General features: G+C 46.1%; 1 protein-coding gene across 3 annotated transcripts in view; it reads right to left on the minus strand.

The window, feature by feature from the left end:
- The window catches only part of UACA (uveal autoantigen with coiled-coil domains and ankyrin repeats), a 350,198-nt gene that overhangs the window by 253,366 nt on the left and 80,652 nt on the right, over positions 1–16,180 (minus strand). The window lies entirely within an intron of this gene.

Genomic DNA, 16,180 nt, shown 5'->3' on the forward strand with positions numbered 1-16,180 from the left:
AAAATTACAGTTAGCAAAACAATAAACAAGTCGTCACAAAAGAGCTTAACAAGAGTGATCATAATGGAAATCTTCTAACCTCAGGGATTGTCATGGGGACGACAAACACCAAATCTCTGGACTACTATGTAACAAAATACTGGTCTACAACCTGTTTCAAAGCGTGACAATCTACCATTAGAGACCCACTGATTTTAGCAAATACATTTCACATTAAATAAGCCATGCCTTCTGTGCATATGCTAGCACCCATGATCGCGGTCAGTCTTCCAATACTGCAGTTCTTTTGTAGTTTCTTCTGATATCTGGACCAGGTCTGAGAGATTTACCAGATGCCGCTCCCACTGGGACTTCAGGTCCCACTGCAGAGCCCGCATATGCCAACGGACATGTGTTAGCAGCAGGATGCAGAAGGCCATAAGGCTCAGCAGCCTCCTATTCTGTGTCACTGAAATCCAGGATAGAGGCTGAAATGTCACAATCGTAGCCAAAATATCCCGGAGTTGCCATTCCAGAGGATAGGCCGAAACTGCACTGTATCCAGAACCGCGCGGATGAAAGGGAGCGTCTGCAAGGGAATCTGGCGCAACTTCGGCATATTTATAGTGAACTCCAGCAAATGCAAGAGATCCGCAGTAGTCTGGAGGTGGAGCCATCTCCCTGGAGCGAGCCCACCTTCAACAGAGAGTCATTGAGGTAGGGGAAGACTAGAACCCTGGACCTCCGCAGGTGTGCTGAAACCACTGCCGTCACCTTGGTAAACACCGGAGGCGCACTGGTGTAAGGCCAAAAGGGAGTACAGCAAACGGATAATACTCGTGGTCCACCTTCAACTGCATGTAGCGTCTGTGGTGAGGCAGGACAAATATATGGAAAAAGGAGTCCTACAGGTCCAGCGCAGACATCCAGTCTCCAGGGTCTATGTCAGACAGAACCTGAGCTAATGTGAGCATCTGGAGTTTCTCCCTTTTGAGGTAGAAAATGAGAGAGTGCATGTCTAATATACGGCCGAGGCCTCCATCCAGATGGAGTAACCCCGCTGAACGATCTGAAGTACCCACTTGTCTGAAGTTATGGACTGCCAGTGGGACAGGTGATGGAGGGTTCTGCCACCAACTGGGTGCCTCTGATGGCACGAGAGTACACTAAAATGGTTTGGAGGCTGCGGCAGCCTTTGAGGAGTGGTGAGGTGCAGACTGATTCCACAGGGCTTAAACACCACTGTGTTTTTTGGGGACATCCTTACACACTGGGAGAGTTTCTGGAGTAAGTATGTCGAAAAAACATTGAAAAAAGTCAGTCAAAAAATGACCAGGGGTAGATCTCTCCGGATCAGCTCTGACATGGAAAGAAAAGAACAGATGTCAGCATGCTGGGGTGGAACCCATATTGGCACCCTGCACATCATTTATGGATCGGACGATATTGATGTGGACGTGAACTGATCCAGTCTGACGCCTCGGGATTATTCTAAGGTAAGGAATCTGTGGCTAAAGGCCTCTATCAGATATAGAAGTTGATTAACTGAATCAGACTGGCATTTGTTAGACCAAAGGTCAAACTATTTTTTTGCTTGATACAGAGCCTTGCTTAAGTAGCCGAACAAACATTATCAGGAAGGGTAAGCACTGTTTCTGTGGAAGCACACAGCTTTTGACAAATCCGATACTGTACTCCGATCTGGGCAGAGGCACAGCCTCTCTCTGTAGCACTAAAGGTGCTAAAGAAATATTGTTTTTATCACATCAGGTAGATTGACAGCTGTGATGAAAAGCCAGACCTGAAGAGAAAGAGAAAGTGAGAAGTGTGTGTGTCTGCAAGTGTCTAGAGCAGTGGACCAAGAAACTATGGGTATATTAATGCTAAGCTCGTCTTGTGATCGGGTTAATGTGAGCGATAATGCAGCCAGTTACACTGGTTGCCTGTGGAGAGACACAGCTCTTTGAAGGCATCTGTTTCGTCCACCTTTTATTCAGGCCATCAGACCCACTTCCCCCTACCTAAAACTAAGGCAAGACATCCAGCTAAGAGCACTCCATTCCAAACTGGCTCCACCCCTAGCATCCCAGCCTTAAGAAAATGCACATCTGTTGACTTTTCTAAGTCCGTTTTTAGGCCTGGCTGGACTAGAAGCTACAGGCGAACCTTATATGATCAAAATAAAGATCTTTAAAAAGCACAAGAGTGGTTGAAAAAAAAAAAGTGTTTTTATTTTGCTTTGTTGGAAAACGTATGCTAATAGAGTAGGCCTGCACTAATTATGGAGGCAAGTCAATAATGCCATTTGTCAAATGCCTTTGGTATGATCTATTAATTGTGAAAGGTTCTGACAAAGGTAGTAGATCTAATTTATTTATTGTGAAAAGCTTATGTTAAAGTCAACAGGCCTTGAAGGATGGATTATTATTACACTATGTTTACGCAGATAAGTATTTTGTTACAAGGAATCTCACAAATTACTGTAGTAGGTAACTGTTTTGGTGGTGGTCACCATCTCTCACAAGACCCGAGAGAAGATTTGCAATGTGATATTCTTTGTTTCTCCATCGTTGGGTTGCATATTTGTGTCAACACAAATTTTATACAGATTGTATGCCTGATGGTTGTATAGGTCAGATTATTTTTCGGTCTAATGTTTATTGGCAGTTACGACAAAGGAAATAAGGCCAGGCTAATTTATTGTGAATAAACTGCTTTTAAAGCTTTTTATTAGTACCACACAGGTGTTTTGTTACATGCAATCTCATGCATTAGAGGAGTAAACAAGCAATTTGAATGCTTGTTACATTCAATCTCACACATTACAGTAATATAAGCAAGTGTTTTTAGTGTGGATTACACCCTCAGTCAAATGCCCTGGGGGGTGATGAGGGGGTGGTGGGGAGGGGGAATAAAGGATGTGCACTGTTATAATTTTTACGAGGCTCTCCTGGTGTGGGTTGAATGTTATTTTGTCAGTTCTCATTTTCTACATAGGTGTGGAGTTATGTATGCCTGATGGTCGCCATGTGGGAATGGTTATGCTCAATACAGCAGGTCTGAGTTGGTATGGTGCCTACCCAATAAAGAAGCATATAGGTATGAATGATTCATTGAGAAAATAGGTTTGATGCAATTGATTGGATTCGTCGATAAAGAAAAATCTAACAAAGGCTGCAGGCCTGGTGTATTTATTGTGAAAAGCATATAGGCCTTTAATGGTGAATTATTAGTATAATATATGGAGGCTGCAATCCATGTCTAAAAGTCTGTGTCTAATATCTTTATAACAGTTGAGTTAGGAAGTCTCTCATCACATGTAATAACAAAATGGCACAGCTACTCGTTTGTAATAGGTTAGTACAGTTGAGCTGTGAAATCCTAATACTGCTGCCAAAGTCAGCAGCCAAGGTGAAAGGCAGGTCCCAAAGCATAATTATAGCTGTATTTAAACAACGAAAACGGCGATATGAGTTTCTAAAATGAACACTAATCAACAGAAAGGAGATATCCGTGGCAACCTTTATTTTTGGCACGCTAGAAATCATTACGAGAAAGAGCAACTCTCTACACATTCTGAGCTACAGCATTTTAAAAAATGTCCTAAATTAAACCGAATCTAATATTTTTTCCACCAAAATGTTAAATGTTTTAGGGGCGTTTAATTCGCACTTCAGATTCTGTTTTTATTCTTTCTGCCTGCAACTATCAATTTCTTTCATATAAAAGAGCAAGACACCAAGGTTTTAAGCGGCTTGTGGGAAAGGGCGATGCTGTGGTCATGCATCACAACAAATAAAATACCCTCTCCCAGCTATTAGATGGATATTGCATGTATTCTGTGCTTTTATAAAGGAACTCAGCCTTTGGCCTTGTTCCAGTATTTATGATCTCAGACTACCTCGGTGACTTCAAATATCCTTACAATTTAAAGCTGAGGATACTTTGTACCACATACTAGACTTTGTTAAAGCCAATAAACTGGTACTTTAAAACATGGAATCACACAGATTAGTGTAGTAGGCAACAGAATTGCTAATGTTTAACCCCTCTGACAAATATTCAGGATAGAAGAATTGCACTATGAAAATCTTTGATCTCTTAGAAGGAGTTATAGATTATTGACCAACTGTTTCTTGTACCTATGTAATGTAATGTAATGTAAGTGTGCATTTATAAAGCGCGAACTGTCACTCCGCAAGGAGCCTCCTGGCGCTGAAAGAACGGGGTAGGAGAAGCTGGAAAGGAAATTAGAGATGGAGGAGAGTTTAGATTAGCGCGAAGCAGCGGTCGTCAGGGAAATTGTAGATCCACGTTTTTAGTGCTTCCCTAAAAAGTGACTCAGATTCCTGCATTCGTAGGCCGATAGGGAGTGCGTTCCACGCTTTAGAACCAAGGTAGGCAACGGTTTTTCCTCCTTTGGTGGTGAGTTTGAAATGGGGTGGTTTTAGAAGAGGAAGATCTAAGAGTCCTGGTGGTGGTGTAGGGGGAGAAACGAGCTGTAAGGTACCTGGGCCCTGCCCTGCGAGTGGCTTTGTGGGTGATCAGGAGAATCCTAATGAGGATACGTTTATGGATGGGGAGCCAATGCAGGGTATTGAGCGCCGAGGATGCAGAGGATCTGCGTGGGAGCCTTAAGACCAGACGGGCTGCAGCGTTTTGCGCCACCTGCAATCTTTTTATTGTGGATTTGTTGGAACCTGCCAGCAGGCTGTTGCAGTAGTCCAAGCGCGAGAGGACTAGGGCAACTGTGACTGATTTCTTGGCTGCCAGTGTAATGAGATCGAAGAATTTCTTCAAAGATCTCATTAAGCTGAAGCAGGTACCTGCCGTGGCTAGCGCATGGGGGAGAAAAGATAGGGCGGAGTCAAACTTGACTCCTAAGTTTTTAGCTACTTTAACCAATTCTGGTGGAGGGGAGGTGCCTTCCGGCCACCATTTGTCAGGGATGAAGGTCACATTCATGCCAATGGGTAGGATTTCAGTTTTATCGGTGTTGCATTGTAGATGGTTGTTCTTCATCCACTGTATGACTTGAGAAAGACACGTTTTAAAATTAGTTTCGGCCACTGTATTATTTTTATCCAGGGAGACTATCATTTGGGTGTCGTCCGCGTATGAGGTGACTTGCATTCCAAAGGATTTTATAAGGTAGATGAGGGGGGCCATGTAAATGTTAAATAACAGAGGGCTCAAGGAGGAGCCCTGGGGGACACCTGTAGTTATGGCCTTCTCTGTGGAGAGGAAAGGGCCTAGCGCAACGGTTTGTCTGCGGTTGGTAAGAAAGGATCTTATCCATGCCAGGGGGGTGCCAACAAGATGTCATGGGAGATGGTATCGAACGCGGCGGAAAGGTCCAGGAGGATCAGAACAGCTTTCTTACCTGAGTCGGCGAGGGTTTTTGGCACCTCTGATCTCTAAAAGGGCCGACTCTGTTGAATGTCTAGGACGGAAACCAGATTGTTGGGGGTGAAGGATATTATTAGATTCAATGAAGTTGGAAAGTTCTTTAAGCACGAACCTCTCTGTAATTTTGCCCAACACCGGGAGCAGCGAAATAGGCCGTAGGTTAGAGAGGACCGATACGTCCACATTTTGTTTCGTTTTGAGGGGTTTGACCAGGGCAAGTTTCCAGTCATCTGGGACAATGCCTGTATTTAACGAGGAATTGACTATTTGGTTAATGACTGGGTTGATTATGTCAATCAGTTTATGTAGGATCATAGGGGGACAGGGATCCAAAGAGGATCCTGATTTACAGGTCATTATAGCCCTGAGGGTAGAATCCAGTGTAACCGGTGTAAAGGTCGAGAAACCCAAGGTAGCTGGACCCGGATTGGGGGCTGCAGTCTCAAAGCTGGAAGGGGTGAAGGAGAAGTTTTTTTGTATTTTAGAGATCTTGTCTGCGAAGAAGTTCGAAATATTGTTACACAGAGATTGTGATGGGGGTAGGTTTTTCTGTAGACCCTTGGGATCCTTGAAGGAGTTAACTATTTTAAAAATAGATTTTTGATCAAGTTTAGACTCCAGAATGACTTTTGAGTAGTATACTTTTTTGGCGGTTTTAATGTGGACATGGTAAAGTCTTCTACAATTTTTATAGGCTTGCCTAGCCTCAGTAGTGTAGGATTTTCTCCATTTGCGTTCTCTTTGCTTGCAGTGATATTGTTCTTTAGATAGCTCAGGAGTAAACCACGGTGGTCTCTGCGTTTTTGGTTTCCTCTTTCGTTTCTTGTCCTGGAACTCCAGGGGCGCTGGATCATTGCAAATGGTGGAGAGCCAAGTATGGAAGTGGCCTGAGTTTTGGTTCGGATTGCCTGTGAGGATAGGTATGCATGCCTGGGCAAGAGGCAGAAGCTTGGGGTTATTCGTGAGATTGGACCATTTGCGACAAGGTTTAGGGTTGGGGGGGGATGTGGTCCCGGTTGCCTGTAGACGAATACTCTAGGTTAAGTGGGATCATGTAATGGTCTGTCCAGATTAATGGGATGGGAGGATTTACCGTAAGAGCAGTGAAATTGGAGCAGATACCATCTAAAATGTGGCCAGCCTGGTGGGTGGGGTGCTCGACCAGTTGCTTTAGAGTGAGGAGTTCAGTTATTTGGAGAAAATTGTCCGTACCAGGAGATCCTTTGGATTCCAAATGGAGATTGAAATCCCCTAACATAGTAAAATTAGCGAATTTGAGGAGTGGCTGGCTTAAAGCATCTCCTAGCGAGTCTAAGAAAGTAGTGCTTTGACCAGGCGGTCGGTAGATAAGGACCCCTGAGAAATACGGAAGCCTAGGCTTTCTGCGCCTTTGAAGGGGACAAGGTCTAGAGTGGAGCAGGAGAGAGAATCACGGATGATAATGGCCAGTCCACCTCCTCTGCCATCTGTCCTGTCCTTCCTATAAATCTTGTAGTTAGGAGGGAGTGCGATGGCTATGTCCGGGTTAGAACATTCTTTCAGCCAGGATTCTGTGATGAACAGGAAGTCGAGCTGCGTATCCAGTATTAGGTCCCTAATGTCTTGGCAGTGTTTACTGAGTGACCTTGCATTGATAAGTCCTCCTTGTAACTTGAATTTGCGAGTTTGTGCCTGTATGCCTGATAGTTTGTGAAAATGCTAATGCTCACTATACTAGGGCCATGTTGGTTATGGAGACCATCTAATGATAAAGGCTAGAAACCTGATTGGTATAGTGGGCAAAGTTAAGTCAGGTGTCATAGGTCTGATTTGTTTATTATTTTAAAAAAAGTTTAAGTAAAGGCAGTAGGGTTGTTATATTTATATTGGAAGACGGATGTTAACACCATTTCTGTGATTACTTTAGTAGGCAAGGATTTTGGTTACTCCCTCTGATAAATGCTGGGGTAGAAGTTATGCTCTGGTAGTCCTCTCTACATGCTATTCTAAAAGGGTTGAGGATTGTTTTGTCAGAGGCAATTTTGTACATATTTGTACAATGCTTTGCAAAGTATTAGGTCTTTGTGTATGGACATAGATTTTTTAGGTTAGGGTTGATAACTTTAGCCGTCCGTCAGGCTCTTGTAATTAAAACGTTTTAAAAACATAAAAATACTAACATATCTCTCTCTCTCTAAATCTATAACTTATTCTAACTCCCTCTAGCATATATATATATATATATATATATATAAAATTTACAAAAGGAAGCGCTACACTCTGAACTCTAACAACTGCTTTAAATCAGAAATAAACAGTTGCATCGACGCGTTTTGACCACCTCTGTCTTTATCATAATAGGCAAGTCCATTTTCTATTTCACTTTATAGACACTTGCACCCATCATGCCAGCAATAAAGAAATCTGGGTGCTGTAGTCATTTGAAAATTAAACATTAAAAAAAGATACTCGGTGTGTGAGAACCACCTAATCACTAACAATACATTGTGCTCATGTTATGCACTCACAAAAAATATACAAGAAATATATATTATACCAATTGCTTAGTCAATCAAGTCACACTGATTCTAAGTGGAACTATGGCCTCAGGGCTCTTAATGTACACAATTGGTAACGATAACGTACCCAACACATTGAACAAGTTACACACCTTTGTCAATGCATTATCTAGTAGAGACAATATCTAGCCGCAGATTCCTTACATTTGAATTACCCCAGGCGTCAGAATGGATCCCGAAGATTTTTCATGAGCAGTACCCCGTGCGCAGGTTGGTGGCTTCGGGCAGCTCTGTGTGGCGTTGGCTGCGGTGTCTGCACCGGATGCGACGTCTGCATCACCTATATAGGCGCCACCTCAGATGGCTGATGTCAGTTACTTTTCACGACTTTCCACACGAGAAATATGAAACCATGAAGTGCACAGACACTGATGTGTCCAAACTAGGGCCCTGAAAAGGGATCCGCCGTGACCCTAGAACTTGTCCCCAGAGCAGGAAGGAAGGGTGGGTTGGTAAGGAATCTGCAACTACATATTGTCTCTACCAGATAAGGCATTACTGAAGGTAAGAAACTCGTTCATCTGATAGACACCGTGCCGCAGATAGATACCCAAGCAATACCATTCCTGGAGATGGGTCTGGGGACAAATAAGGAATAGGAAGTCCTGCAGGACTGAATGGGCAAAGTTCTCATCCCTGTGCACCTGGCTGTCCAGGCAGTAATGCTTGATGAACGAGTGCAGTGACACCCACATTGCTGCCTGACAGATGTCCAAGACTGGAACACTACGGGCTAACGCAGTGGTTGCAGCCTTAGCTCTGGTGGAATGAGCTCTTAAGCCTTCAGGAGACTGCTTCTTTGCCAATCTGTATGTATAACAAAAGGGGCAACCCAGTAAACATTGGGACCTGGGTAAACTTGTAAGAAAGCAAAAAAGTGGTCCCTAAAGGGGAATGTGTGTTCTCTGCTTCCTTGGAGCGAGTAATTTTGGCTATCAAGCGATTGGCTCCATTTCTCAATGGGACATTTTTTTCTATTTGTTAAAAAAAAAAATTAAAATCCTTGCAGTTTTATACTTAAATCAATATTTAGGTTTGACGGTGAACCCACGCAGTGCAAGTGAAAATAAGTGAATGTAAAGTGCATTGGTGCTATACAATCTATGTACATACAACAGTTACTGATCCAGGACGCGCAGGTGGTTTGCACACACTAACAAACAGTGAAATGCTCCAGAATCCAAATAAAAACAGTATACTATTATTGTTTCAAGTCAACGTTTCAACCCCAAGCATACAATTTAGACAGGGTCATCATCAGGAGGTAGGTTTGGTAAGCACCTGCCCAATTGTGTAAGATGGAGGCGGAGATTTTTTCTGAGCATTATCGACACGTGGGATGCTTCAGAGGGAAACTGACTCATGGGACAGCTCGGGAGTGGCTGGGATTGGAGCCCAATCTATTTAGTGTGGTCCTTAATTAAAGCATGCACATCACTATGTGGGTTTCCTGGTTGGAGCCGTGTTATGTGGTGTGATTGGCTCTTCACAGTTGGTGTTTTCAATAAGAGAACTGAACTCTGGCAACCTAGGGTAAATGGTTGCCTATAGGTGCTGTGCTGCAATGTCCTTGACTGTGGAACCTTAAATGGGAAGTTAATGCCCGTCTGAAAAGATTTAAACAATGATTCTTTAAACCACAACATTCACTACGCTGCAAAGTTGATCGTTTCGAGTGAATCGACAGCATATCCGATTTCATGGGCCAGTACATAGTAGATCCTGATGCATAGAATGATCCATCAAGAGATGGTCTGTTTCGGCAATGCCCGGCCGTTCTTCAAACCAACACACCCTGCGAAACGTTGGTTGCCCACCTGGAACACTTGTTTGCGGTCAACGTAGAAGGACAACGCTCTTTTTGAGTCCAGATGGGGGAGATGCTCCTTTTCTTTAGAGGGATGTGGAGGACCGTAGAAAGTGGGCAAGGTGACAGATTGGCCCACATGAAATGGTTTTACCACTTTTGGCCAGAAAGAGGATCTAGTGTGAAGCACCTATTTGTCAGGAAAAACTGATAGGAAGGGAGGGTTGGAAGATAAAACCTGCCGCTCACTCACCCTCCTGGCCAAAGTAATCACCACAAGAAAGGCTGTTGATGGTAAGCAGTCTGAGGGCACAATTGTGTAAATGCTCGAAGGGTGCACAAATCAGAAATGTGAGAACCAAAGTCCCTCTGAGGCACAATGAAAGGGGAAGGTGGGAACATATGTACAAGACCTTTTAGAAATCTATTTACAATGGGAGATTTAAATAAGGAGGGTTGGTCAGGCAGCCGCTAGAAGGCAGACAAGGCAGGAAGATATGCTTTCAGAGTGCCCAAAGCTCTGTTGGCCAAGGGTGAAAATAAAAAGCAAAATATCAGAAAGGGAAGCAGAAAGAGGGTAAATAGATTTTTCTGTACAATATAATACAAACATTTTTCATCTGTAGGCGTAAACCGTCTTGGTCTAGGGAGGCCTGGCTGCCAGAATAACATTTTAGATTTCAGGAGGAAGGTCCAAAGCCATGAACTGCCAGTGCTCAATCTCCACGCAAGAAGGTAAAGCATTGACAGGTTTGGGTGGAGGATTCTCCCTTGTTTCTGCGTCAGAAGATCTTCTCGAATGGGAAGCCTGATCAGAGGATCAATGCTCATGTTCAGAAGCTAAGGATACCAGACTCTCCGTGCCTAATTCGGAACCACAAGGATGACTTGGGCCCAATCGTTCCTGATCTTCTTGAGAACCCTGGGCAGGATGGTATGGGTGGAAGGGCGTCTAGGAGGCCTGAGCTCCACTTGAGACGAAAAGCATCTCCGAGCAAGAGCCACCTTGGAAACTGCGACACGCAAAAAACTACTGACATTGTGCATTCTCTGCAGAGGCAAACAGATCTAACCAAGCTCTCCCCACTGTTGAAAGAGACCTTGCGCCACCTCCGGGTGGAGACACCATTCATGATCCGCTAGGCATCGATAGCAGAGTTTGTCCGCCTTGGCGTTCAGGGAACCTAGCTGGTGCTGAACCACCAGGGATATGCCCTGCTGTTCCAGCCATGTCCAGAGACGAGGGGCCTCTTGACAAAGAGTTCACGACCCCTCCCCGCCCTGCTTGCTGCAGTACCACATGACGGTGGTGTCGTCTGAACATTTGTACCAGCCTTCCCTTACTAGAGTGTAGAAAGGCCTTCAATGCCATTTGGAATGCTCGGACCTCCAATAGGTTGATGTGGAGTCTGGATTCTGCGGGAGATCAGAGTCCTCTGATCTCCACATCTCCCAGATGGAAGTCCCATCCAGGAGTGACACATCTGTCATGGCAGTGAGACCTGTTTGGGGAAGGAAGAGGGGTCTGCCTGGTTGGGGAAGGAAGAGGGGTCTGCCAGTTTGATTTGATAATGAAATAATGAAAAACCCGTGGTTCATTAGCCGCCACTGCAGGTCCTTTGCAGTTCCCTCAGATCTGGACCATGTCAGAAAGATTTCCCTGATACTGCGCCCACTGGAATTTCAGGTCCGACTGCACCGCCTGCATAAGCCATCTGCCATATGTCACTTGCAGGATGCAGGAGGCCATGAGGCCCAGCACCCTCAGAGTCAGTCTCACCAAAATCCAGGAGAGCGGCTGAAACATCAATATCATAGCCTGAATATCCTGGACTTGCCCTTCAGGTGGATAAGCCCGAAATTGCACTGTGTCCAGAAGAGCTCTGATAAAAGAGAATCTGAGAGGGATTCATGTGTGACTTCGGCATGTTGATAGTGAACCCCAGCGAATGCAGGAAGTTCACTGTAGTCTGGAGGTGGGAGATGGCAGCCTGGGGCAAGACCGTCTTCAGCAGCCAGTTGTCAAGATAGAGGAAGACTGCCACCCATGATTTGCACCGATGAGCTGTAACCATCGCCATCACCTTGGTGAACACCCGATGGGCGCGGATAAGGCCAAAGGAGAGGATGGTGAACTGAAAATACTCATGGTGTACCATAAACTGCAGGTAACACAGATGGGCAGGCAGGATTGGGATGTGAAAACATGCGTCATGTAAATCCAACGCTACTATGCACTCTCCTGGGTCCAAGGCACTTAAGACCTAAGCCAATACGAGCATCTTGAATTTCTCCTTTTTGAGGAAGTAGTTCAGGGCTCGGAGATCTAGAATAGGATTAAGACCCTTGTTCTTTTTTGGGATCAGAAAGTAGAAGGAATAGCAACAACAGCCTACCTATGGCACCGGAACCTGCTCTATGACTCCCTTGGCTAAGAGAGCCATGAGTTCCTCCGGGAGCAGAGACAAATGATCCTTCGTCAGCGGGTCATAAGATGGAGGCATGAGAGAGGTAGTCTCGAAGGGGTGGTGGTAGCTCCTTTGGATGATCTGCAGAACCCAACTGTCCAATTTTATGGACTGCCAGTGGAGGAGGTGATGGCGGATCCTGGCACCAACTGGACGACCATGATCCAAACGGGTGAGACTAGGAGGGTTTGGAGGACGCAGCTGCCAGGGGTGGTGGCTGGACACGACCACTGGCTACCCTACCGACGAGGTCGGTAGGAACCGCACCCTCATCTACGCAGGGGCTGGGAAGCATACACGACCCAGTGGCTGGGATAGAGTTGGGACAGTTGAAAATACCTTCAGTGGCCACAAAAAGAACAAGAGGCTGACTGGGGACGTGAAAAGCCGAGAGGCCAAGGAACTTGGCCATAGCCCGCTAGCACTTAAAGCGCTCCAGTGCAGAGTCTGCCTTGTCTCCAAAGAGATGCGTGCCATAAAGAGCATATCCATGAGGGAAGCCTGGAAATCCCCCGAAAAGCCAATTCTTCACAGCCAGGCGCGGCATCTGAATACAACCGTAGACGAAACCGCTCTGCCTAGCAAGTCGGTCATCTCCAAGCCACAGCGAATAGTGAACTTCGCTGCGTCTCTCCCGTCTGTAATCACTTGAGAGCAAATGGCCTGAGCCTCTTCCGGGACCAGTGGCTGCACTTACGCAACCCTTTTCCACAGCATGTGGGAATTAGCGGCCCAATAAGCATGCAATGTTCACTGACCGCAGTGCAAGGCTGGCGGAAGAAAATATTTACTTACTCAAGCTATCTAGCCTCTTCGATTCCCTGTCCGGGGGAGCAGCAGGGAACACACCATGGGAAGTGGAGCCTTGGACCACCAACCTCTCCGGGGTAGGGTGTTGGGTGAGGAAATTTGGTTCCCCCGTAGCGCTGCAGTGGCGGCGGACAATCGTCTATTCACCCCTGTGCTGGGCATGGATCAGGTCCCCAGAAGGACATCGGTAAAGGTTTTGTTTAACTGGAGTGGGGGTTTAGAAGAGGAGACTCCTGGTTGCAGCACCTCTATTAAGATGTTAGTCTTGACTGCCACTGAGGGTAACTGAAGGTCGAGGACCTCAGCCGCCCTACGCACCACCACTACATAAGTAGCTCCCTCCTAAGTAGCCACAGTAGGGGGAGGAAGCATGCTGGTATCTGGAGATACTTACAGTTCGCTGGCATCACCCAGTTCTTCACACTAGTCCATGTCTTGCTCATACCGGTATTCCAAAGGGTCCAGTAACCCCTCCCATTTCTCCTTGAGGCTTAGTCCTTCAGAACAGGATTTAGGCTCTGACCAAGGACGCTGGGGTCCTGTTGGCGCCCGAATTGGCATCGGTCGACGAAGCTCCGGATGCGTGTCGTCGAGTATCATTATGGGGCTGACAGCACCGGCAGCATCAGGAGCATTGGCATCTGGGCCGCCAATGGGAAATTGTGCAGTGGCAAGACCGACATCAGTTCGGATCAATGACCGGATCCATGGGGGCTGCGGAAGCAGATGGAGCTCTCTCCGACCCCACGGGGAATGAAGGCACGCCGGAGGGGACGGGCTGCTCAAAAGTGAGGCACACTGCCTCATAAAATTCTTTGAGCGGGGTTCACTCCAGCTCCCTGAAAAGTGGGGAGGCGTGGAGTCCGCCCAGGCGCAAGTTCCGAGAAACCAGGCCTCGAATGCCGATGTTCCTTCATCATGTGGGCTGACTGACGAGGAGAAGTTGAAGTGCGCTTCGATATCTTGTGTTTTTTGTGCCTCTTACATGAGTGCCCATACAATTTAGAGTGGGAGGAAGAGGACTTCGAACTACTAGAACGGTCCCAAGACCTTACCCTTGAGCGGGACCGTGAGTTCCGTGGAGTCGCATGCCAGAGCACGAGCAGCTTCAGGGACCGCTCCCGCAAGGAACTGGGAATCTTGAGGATTCTGCTACTGTAGATGACGTCCCGTGACTCGATGACTGTTTTGATCACAAATGTATTCATAACAACTGAAAGGATAAGAACAACAAGAGAAAACCCCACCGAATGCAATGCCTTCCCTAGTGACTCGATTACAACCCCCTGCCTTCCGCATTCCAATTAGTTTCACACCCTCATATTGCTTGACCCACTTCCCAACCCAGCTGCTTTTTTAGATCTTGCACAGCAGTGCGGCAACATGGCTTTAAGGGGAAAAAAAAGTGCTATGTCGCATTCGGGAAACAGCCATTACAACGCGGTCATAACCACATGTGACTGTTCCCATGAAGCCATTACCACACATATGCCTTTACCACGCCTGCCTTTAGCACACATGCTTTTACCATGAGTGTGCATTTACCATGCATGCCTTTACAACTTATTTTGTAGTACAGCTATGAATGATACAGGCATATGCATGGAAATGGCTTTGTGGCTTAAGTGCTTTAAATTTGTTTTTAGGGGATAGTTTTCGAGTTTAGGGGTTAGTGTTGTGGGGGCGTGTCAAAGCCTTCAACGATAGGAGGCCTCTCGGACTTTCATTAAATCCAGGAACCCCACCCAAGTGTCTGCTCTGGCTGAGTACCTCCTGACTGACCGTCTCTAGGGGGTGTACAGCGGAATTTGGCCTGCAAGACTGACAGCAAGAAACTACTAAAATGGCAGCGGTCGCAGTCTACATTGCTGGTTGGTGTGAGGACTGGCTTTTTTTTTTTTTTTAATATATAGAGTGGCTTTTTTTTTTTTTTTTTTTATAGCGGGCAGACAACAGGAATCGCCCGTGTTGCAGTTGATGTGCCTGATGGCCCGGGAGAAAAGAGCAGCACAACAAAAACTTACAATTCAGTAGCTGCAATGAGGAGAGGGTTGTGTGGCGATCTTGCGGCCCCTTTGAGTAGCGTGGCCTTGGAAACTAGGCTGCGCTTGCGTGGGCACTACTTTCAGCGAAACTTGTCTGCAACTGTGTAGGAGGTGTGGCCATGGCCCAGCATTAGTACCAGCGGCAGGAATATCGGAGCAGAACGGGAACTGCCGGGTAGGTCATTGCAGGGGCTAAGTGGAGTGCATGTTGGCCGCCTGAACTGTCGCCGTGATAGCCGTCCCCGAAACGGGGCCGCTGAACTGCCCGATTGTTTTCTGAGTGCAGCTTTCAGTGCTATAAGCAGTATCACACAATTCCGTTATAAAAGTTTGTGCGGAAGTGGTATGCGCAGTGCTTTAAATGGGCCGGTACTCACCGGTACTGAGTACCGGTACTTCTTAGATGTATCACTCTGAGTACCGGCACTTCTCTACTGCCGAGGAGAGTACCGGTACTCATGAAACACTGGTGCTGGCAGCCTTTCTTTGATAGCCAAGGCACTTCTGTAGACCTGAGCCAAGCCCAGCTGAACAATTCAGCGTGGGCTCATTTGCATACCATCATGCTGGGTTGGAAACACTCTTGGAAGTTACATTAAAGGAAATGTGTGGAATGCTTTGTGTGTGCCTGACTGCTTGTTTCTTTCTGTGTCCCTCGAGAATATATAGAACTGTGCCAAGCAACAGCAATTAACAGGATTGATGTTGCACATATTACAAAACAAGGAAATGTTAAAATATCGCCAAGTTTGGCTTTCGTTTTGTGTAATGAGTAAACAAACCTGCTTTGTTTATTGAAAGACATTTCTCATGTGTTTTGGTATGTGCTGCAAGTAGTATCTAAGTCAATATGTATAGGCATGTCTTGCCCTAAACCCCGCCCCCAAGCTCCGCCCACTCGCCACATTTAAATTAGTACCTGCACTATTTTTCCCCCATTTAAAGCACTGGGTATGCGTGATTACTGTATGTGTTGTGATGGCACTTTCAATGTGTCCTGATGCATGCACCTTGTAATGGTATGCGTGGTAATGGGGTGCTTGGTGGTGGGTCATGAATGTTAGTGTATGCATTATAAAGGCATGCGTGATGAATGCATACGTT

The sequence above is a fragment of the Triturus cristatus genome, chromosome 3_1 (genome assembly GCF_964204655.1).
Source record: "Triturus cristatus chromosome 3_1, aTriCri1.1, whole genome shotgun sequence".
In the NCBI taxonomy this organism is placed as follows: domain Eukaryota; kingdom Metazoa; phylum Chordata; class Amphibia; order Caudata; family Salamandridae; genus Triturus; species Triturus cristatus.